This window comes from Grampus griseus, assembly GCF_964374135.1.
Source record: "Grampus griseus genome assembly, chromosome: 1".
Classification (NCBI taxonomy): Eukaryota; Metazoa; Chordata; class Mammalia; order Artiodactyla; family Delphinidae; genus Grampus; species Grampus griseus.
Window position 1 is genome coordinate 82,818,325 of NC_139017.1, and position 7,703 is coordinate 82,826,027.

Here is a 7,703-nt window from a genome sequence, read left to right on the forward strand (position 1 = left end):
AAATGAGGGGCTGTGAATCTGTAACATCTACTTTAATTTTATTTTTTTAATTTAATTTTTTTACTGAAGTATTGTTGATGTACAATATGTGCTAGGTGTATTTGTTGCTATTGGGGTATTGTTGCTCCCAAGCCTCTCAGTGGAGAGACCTAAGGAATATATGTTCTATGTACACACATATACGTAAATATGTAAAGGGTGGCAGAATATGCCACCCCAAAATGTGCTAATATGGCCTAAGGATTATTTTGAACAAAATGTTCTTAAAAAACAGCAGGTGCAGGAAGGGTGTTCTGACTTCCCCTTTTCTACCTGAAAGCAGGAGATGAAACCCCCATGTAAAAGATGTATTCCTTATACCAGGAGGAATGACACATTCTTATCACCAGAGATAGGGAGTCCATGCTGAGAAAATTGTATACAACAGACCTTGTTAAAATAACTCTTAACTTCCTTTAGTCTCCCCATATATTTAAGTTACTCTTCCACAATTGCCTCTCTTTGTTCAACTTAATATATAAGCCCTTAGGTTTCGTCATTGCTTTGGGTCATTTCCTTATGAGGGCTCCCAAGTCACGTAAAACTTATATTACATAAATCTGTATGCTTTACTCCTCTTAATGTTTTTTTAAAAAATATTTATTTACTTATTTATTTAGGCTGCCCCAGGTCTTCGTTGCGGCATGCAGGATCTTCAGTTGCGGCATGTGTACTTCTTAGTTGTGGCATGCAGACTCAGTTGCAGCATGTGGACTCTTAGTTGTGGCATGCATGTGGGATCTAGTTCCCCGACCAGGGACTGAAGCCAGGCCCCCTGAATTGGGAGCGTGGAGTCTTACCCACTAGACCACCAGGGAAGTCCCTTAATCTGTCTTATGTCAACTTAATTCTCAGGCCCAGCCAGAGACCTTAAGAGGGTAGAGGTAAAATTTTTCCTTCCATTATATATACATACATATACAATTATACATTTCTCTCATTTATGTATTTATATCTGTAACTATCTCTATATATTGACACCCATGAGGACACATATATACCACAATTCCAACCCAGCATTGCAGAGTTTGTTCTAGTTTTCTCTTTCCATATTTGTAACTGAGGAGGATGTCCCCACCCCACCAAGGCTCTGACACATTACGATGGGTTCCATTCCTGCACCGATGCCCTTCTTAACCCTCTTGGGCTACTCTATGCTGGGCTAACCCCTGCCCATGCAAAGCTGTTCTCCCATTGGATGTCTTCCTGACCCTGCTCAGAGTCTAAAACCCTACACTGGGCCTTCCTGCTACACAGATGCCTTCCCCATCCATCGTGGGCTCTGATGCCAGGGCCAGGCCATCCCCCTGTGCTGGCCACTCTCCTCACCCTGTGCTGGCTCTGATGTCCCATGCTGGGTGTCCCCACTCTTCTCTGGCTTTGACTGTCTGTGCTGGGTGATAATCCCCTGCATGGACACACTCTTCACCCTGCTTGTTCACCAAACTCCTGATGGCCCAACCTCCCATGTAGAAGCCTCTCTCTTCATCCTGCAGAGGCTGACCCCTCTCCCCAGAGGGAAACCCTCCTTAGTCTCTGACTCTGCCCTTGAGCACAGCTGCTCTCTCTCTCAGGCACAAATACCCGCATTGTTGATCCCGCTTAATGGCTTCTGGGCAGGATCGCTGGGGAAGGGAAAAGAAACGGGTAAGAAGAAGAGCTCAGTGACTGTTTTTCATATTTATCAGTTATAATAGACAATGCTGATTGCCTTCACAATAACTCTTCTTTCCACCATCTTTTGTTACTTGCAGCCAAAAGAATTCTAACTGCCCAACTAACCTTACTGATGCCCCTCTCAGCATACAGCCTTGCTTCTTTCTCAGAGGCTACACAGGCTTTTCCTACTCTTCTATCCACATCCCCTAAGGCACAACACTACCTACATCTCCACAGTACTCTATCTTCTTTCCCATAATTTCCAGGCAGTGATATTCTTTCTCTTATTCCAAGGCTAATTTACCCATCATGTTTCTATATACTATTTTCTCCCAGATTCTTAGGGAGTCTGCTTTGGTAAAAGTTTCCTTTATTTCCTTATTTTCAAATTCTGGATTATTATTAGTTCTTTTCTTTAAGCAGAAAAATGGCCAAGTCTCTTCCTTCTTATAAACAAAGATAAACCTTCCTCTGATCAGAAAACATTTAATATGTACATTTTTTTTGATCCAATATAATTCTGCTTCTAAAAATCACTTATTGGGACTTCCCTGGTGGTCCAGTGGTTAAGACTCCACACTCCCAATGCAGGGGGCCTAGGTCAGATCCCTGGTTGGGGAACTAAGATCCCACATACTGCAACTAAGCCTGTGTGTCGCAACTAGAGAAGCCTGCAGAGCCAAAATAAATAAATTCATTAAAAAAATCACTTATTAATTTATTGAATATTTATGAGCACCCATGTGCCAGGTACCATGAATAAAATGATAAGCAGAAACAGATATCATCCCTGATTTCATGGAGCTTAATGAGACAAATATCAATCAGATAATCACACTAATGAATGCATTATTGCAAATTGAGACCTTAATGATAAAATGAAATATTATGTACTCATATTTGTTGGTCCCTATTCCACTCTTTCCATGCATTAATTTAATCATAAATAATGTATTATACGTACTATAATATGTATATAGTTTTATTATGCCCACCACTATTATGCCCACTTGCAGAAATGAAACTGAGTCAGAGAGAGGTTAAGTAACTTGTCCAAGGTCATACAGCCAATAAGTGATAGAGTTGGAATTGAAACCCAAATTGTCTGGCCCCTGCTCTTAACCATTATGCTATACTGGTCCTTACAAGTAGCTATGAAGAGGGATCTTTTTTTTTTTTTGATTTAAAAAAAATTATTTATTTATTGTTTCTGGCTGCATTGGGTCTTTGTCGCTGTGCACGGGCTTTCTCTAGTTGCGGCGAGCAGGGGCTACTCTTCGTTGCAGTGCGCGGGCTTCTCGTTGTGGTGGCTTCTTGTTGCAGAGCACGGGCTCTAGGCACGCGGGCTTCAGTAGTTGTGGCACGTGGGCTCAGTAGTTGTGGCTCGTGGGCTCTAGAGTGCAGGTTCAGTAGTTGTGGCACACAGGCTTAGTTGCTCCGTGGCATGTGGGATCTTCCCAGATCAGGGCTCGAACCCATGTCCCCTGCACTGGCAGGTGGATTCTCAACCACTGCACCACCAGGGAAGCCCGAGGAATCATTTTTTAGTTTTACTTTATTTTATTTTTTATTTTTCGCTGCCTTGAGTCTTCGTTGCTGCTCACAGGCCTTCTCTAGTTGGGGTGAGCAGGGGCTACTCTTCGTTGCGGTGCATGGGCTTCTCACTGTGGTGGCTTCTCTTGTTGCAGAGCACGGGCTCTAGAGCACAGGCTCAGTAGTTATGGCACATGGGCTTAGTTGCTCCGCAGCATGTGGGATCTTCCCAGACCAGGGCTCTAACCCGTGTCCCCTGCATTGGCAGGCAGATTCTTAACCACTGTGCCACCAGGGAAGTCCCAGAAAGAGGGATCAATGAGGATATCCAACAAAGAAAACTGATCTAGACAGGAGCTTTCTGAGGAAGTACTGCTTGAGCTCAGACCTCAAGTTTGAGTAGGCATTAACTCTGCAAAGTGGGTGGTGGTGGCAGTAGGAGAAGCAATCATTTCACCTAGAGGGCAGAATGTGCGAAGGCCCTGAGGCAAGAGGGAGCATGGCACAGTGAAGAAATTGAAAGGCCAATGTAGCCAGAATGTAGAAAGCAAGGGAAAAGTGGGACATTATATGGCTAGAGAGGTAGTCTAGGCCAGATGAAATGGGGCCTTATTGGCCCTTAGGGATTTTGTTTTTCATCCTAAGAGTAAGAGAAAGCCATGAAGATAAGGATTGGGGAAGCAGGGATCAGTTTTCTTTGAAAAGATTACTCAACTCCAGTTTAGACAGTGAATTATAGGGGAGTCACAGTACATGTGGAGATGAGGCTTGTGATATCTTGAGGGTGGTAAGCTGACTTAGGGTGGTGACAGTGGAAATGGAGGGATGTGGAGAAATATTTAGAAAGTCAAATTGATAGGACTGGGTAGAAGATTAGATATGAGTGGTGAGAAGTTGTAGGTTTTAAGGACGACCCCCTCCTGTATGTAATCTGTCAATAAAATCAGTTAATGTATCTTCTAAATATCTTTCTTTCTAGATTAAAACACCATTTATTGAGATAGGGAATGTGGAAGAAGATGAGGAGGTTTGGGGAAAAGATTACTGAGTCTTGGACGTGCTGACTTTGCAGTGCCTTTGAGACATTCACGTGGAGATATTAACTGACCTGGGCTAAAGTCATACACTTGGCAGTTATTATATGGATGGCAAATGAAGCTGAAGCATGGATAAGTTTGCCTAGGGGAAGAAAATTGATTGAAAAGAGAAGGGGGTCTAGAGCTGATATTTCAGAAAGCCCAACACTGAATAAGTCTGAGTACAGCAAAGTGCTAACTTTGTAGGCCTGTATTGATCAAACCCTGCACATTCCAAAGAAAGGCTTGTTTTTAGAACTGTTCTTGATTGACTCCTGGAAGATGATAACCTCTGAGCCCTTGGAATACTCTGCCTGTAAGAATGGTTTGCATGCCTGAGGCCTTGGGCCACACTGTATCACTTTGACTGAATAGTTTAAGCTATCAATGTGATTTATGCTGATCATCTGTTTTAGTATGCCTGAGGCCTTGGACCATGATGTATCAGTTTGGAATTTGAGCAGCTGAGGTCAGTTATGTGGGTGATCCATGCCTATGTGACAGACCTTCCCCCAAAATAAAAACCCTGTAAACCAAGGCTTGGGTGAACTTCCATTTGGCAACACTGCACAAAGGTGTTGTCACACATCATTGCTGGGAGAATTAGTGCCTGTGCAACTCCACTGGGAGGAGACACCTGGAACCTTGTGCCTGTTTTCTTCTGGAATTTTCTCCATGGACCTTTTACCTTTGCTGATTTTAATCTGTATCATTTCACTGTAATACACCATAACCATGAGCATACCAACTTTTCTGAGTCCTATGAATTCTTCTAGTCTGTTTTTGGGGACCCTGACACAGTATGTAAAAGAAAAACAGCAGTCCAAGAAGTAGGAAGAAAACCACCAGAGTATGGTGTCATGAAAGCCATGGAAGTAAGTGATTCCAGAAGGGGGAATTGTCAAAGGTGTGAAATCCCATGGAGAAAACAAGTAAGGTTAGGAATAAAATATGTCTACTGGATTTAAAAAACATGGAGGTCCTTGATGACCTTAGCAAGAGCTGTTTTAGTAGAGTGATGGAAATGGGAAGCCAGGCCAGAGTAGATTGAGGAATAAGTGGGATGTGAGGAAACAGAGAACTTTAGACAGAGAAACAAATTTGAAAAAAAAGATTGCAGGTTAATTTATCTTTATTTATAGTAGCAAAATACATCAAACATAATCTAGTTATTTAATAACCTAATAAGAACCCTTTGAATTTATATATTAAAAATTTTTACAATGGGTATACTTGTTGAATCAGCAATTCTATCTTTAGAAATAGTCATAAAAAATAACTATAGACATGCAAAGTATTATTCATCACAATGCTTATCACAGTATTGTTTATAATAGCAAAAAGTTGAAAACAACCTTATTGTGTAAGAACAGACAGCTAATATATTACAGTACACTCACATTATGAAGTCTGTTTATTGTCTAAATTGGAATGTATCTTACTGGTTGCAAGAATTAGAGATAATGTGTGTGAAATCACTTTGTAAACTGTAAACTGCTGTTCAAATGTCCTGTTTATTACTGGGATTAACAATGTGCCCCCAGAAGGCCTTAGAAACATAGAAAAGCCAAAGAGCTAGCAATTAGACTCAGAACTCTGCCATTTGTCCCTCTTTTCTTGGTACTAGTGATTCTCAAACTCAGACAACTTGGCACCTGGAAGTCAAAGGGCGCTTTGCACAACATCATGAAATGCTGAGAAGTGAACTTTATTTTTTCTAAGATCTTGTTTTTAATTATCTTAAGCCTTATGATCACAAAATCTACAAATTTGTGCTGATGGTGTATCTCCCCTACTTTGTCTAATGAGTTTGCAAAGACACCATTACCAATCACATATATACAGGAGTTTTATAGTTTCATGTCATTTTGAATAGCTGTTTAAAGACAATCCTGAATTATAACTCAGTCTCACTCAGATAGTAAAGGAATTAAAAGCAAAGTTTAACTTGCTATTATATCTTGTCACACTGACTTTTAAAAGCCTCTGACCTTATAGATCATTTATAAAATGTGTGAAGTGTTAAATATTCTTTGACATTTTACATAAACCACACTAAAATGCCTTTCGTTAAGTAAAAGGCAATATTTTACTTATTTATTTTTATTTATTTTTCTCTTTCCTTTTTGGACGCACTGCGTGGCTTGTGGAATCTTAGTTCCCAGACCAGGGACTGAACCTGGGCCCTCGGCAATGAGAGCGTGGAATCCTAACCACTGGACTGCCAGGGAATTCCCAAAAGGCAACATTTTGGATACAGGGAATTTTGGATTGGCATAGTTAAGACCAAAAAGATAAAATGGATATTTCTACCTTGTCTTCAGCCCTTTAAAGCCTAATGAACACAAACTGAAATGCAGGTGAGTCTTGCTCAATTGTATGAGACAACAAAGTGATTTTCCCAGTATGTAAATATTATACTCAAATAATCAGTTCTATAAATCTAAATTAAAACCAATATCCCATAGGTTTTGAGATGGCATTCACCATCTTTGTGAAAAGTTCGATATTACCAATCAAGTCTGATTATATCTTTAGAAGAGGGAAACAGTGACAGTACTTGCTGAACTGGAATTCCTATCAAAATTCAAAAAGCTCATCATATTAATTTAACCACAGCCAATCTTATTTAAATCAGGACTATCCAAAAAAAATTCTGTCAGCCACTCATGATCTGAATTCTGGTATGAGATCAATTTAAATATGTTACACATAAAAGAAGTTGAGACATTTCTGTTTTGTAAGAAAATAAGGCAGTGGGCCAACTATTACTCATTAGAAGCTTTGAGATAAGCTATCAAGTCTGCCCTTTCTGTCTTCTTAATGCTAGCGCAGATCATTTTTTTCCAGGGATGTACTTCTTAGGATTCTCCAAATACATTTCTCCCCAGGTGATGCCCTTGTTCTTGTTGGCATCAGTGTAAGAGAATCCCAGGGGCCTGACCTGTCTTCCAGCCAGGACCATTTATTATGCTTGCCTTACTTTTCCATGGTGTGGCACTGGGCATATTTCTGGACAAAAATCTTGCCCTTCTCAACATCACCCATTTTAATTTTGGTTTTTTGACATGTGCTTTAGGAAGGTCCTTGCTCTGAAGTTGGACTTCCTGCTAAGTGCAAGGATATGCTAATCCAAGGTACATGTGCTTATGTACCTGTGTTCAGAGAAGTGAACTTTAAATCACAAGATGTCCCCTTTATATCCCCTGGCCTTACCCACTCATGATTGCTAATATGGCACATTAACAGAAATTCCCCAAATCTTTTTTTTTTTGGCTGTGCCACGTGGCTTGTAGGATCTTAATTTTCTGACCAGGGACTGAACCTGAGCCTTTGGCAGTGAAAGCGTGGAGTCTTAACCACTGGAATTCCCCAGAAATGCCCCAGATCTTAACC

General features: G+C 40.7%; 1 pseudogene across 1 annotated transcript; it reads right to left on the minus strand.

Annotated features, from left to right (window-relative positions):
• Positions 1-7,004: 7,004 nt before the first annotated feature.
• On the minus strand, positions 7,005-7,355 carry LOC309831364 (cytochrome c-like; annotated as a pseudogene). Its single transcript has one exon. The product of its transcript is annotated as a cytochrome c-like (transcript).
• Between the last annotated feature and the right edge of the window lie 348 nt (positions 7,356-7,703).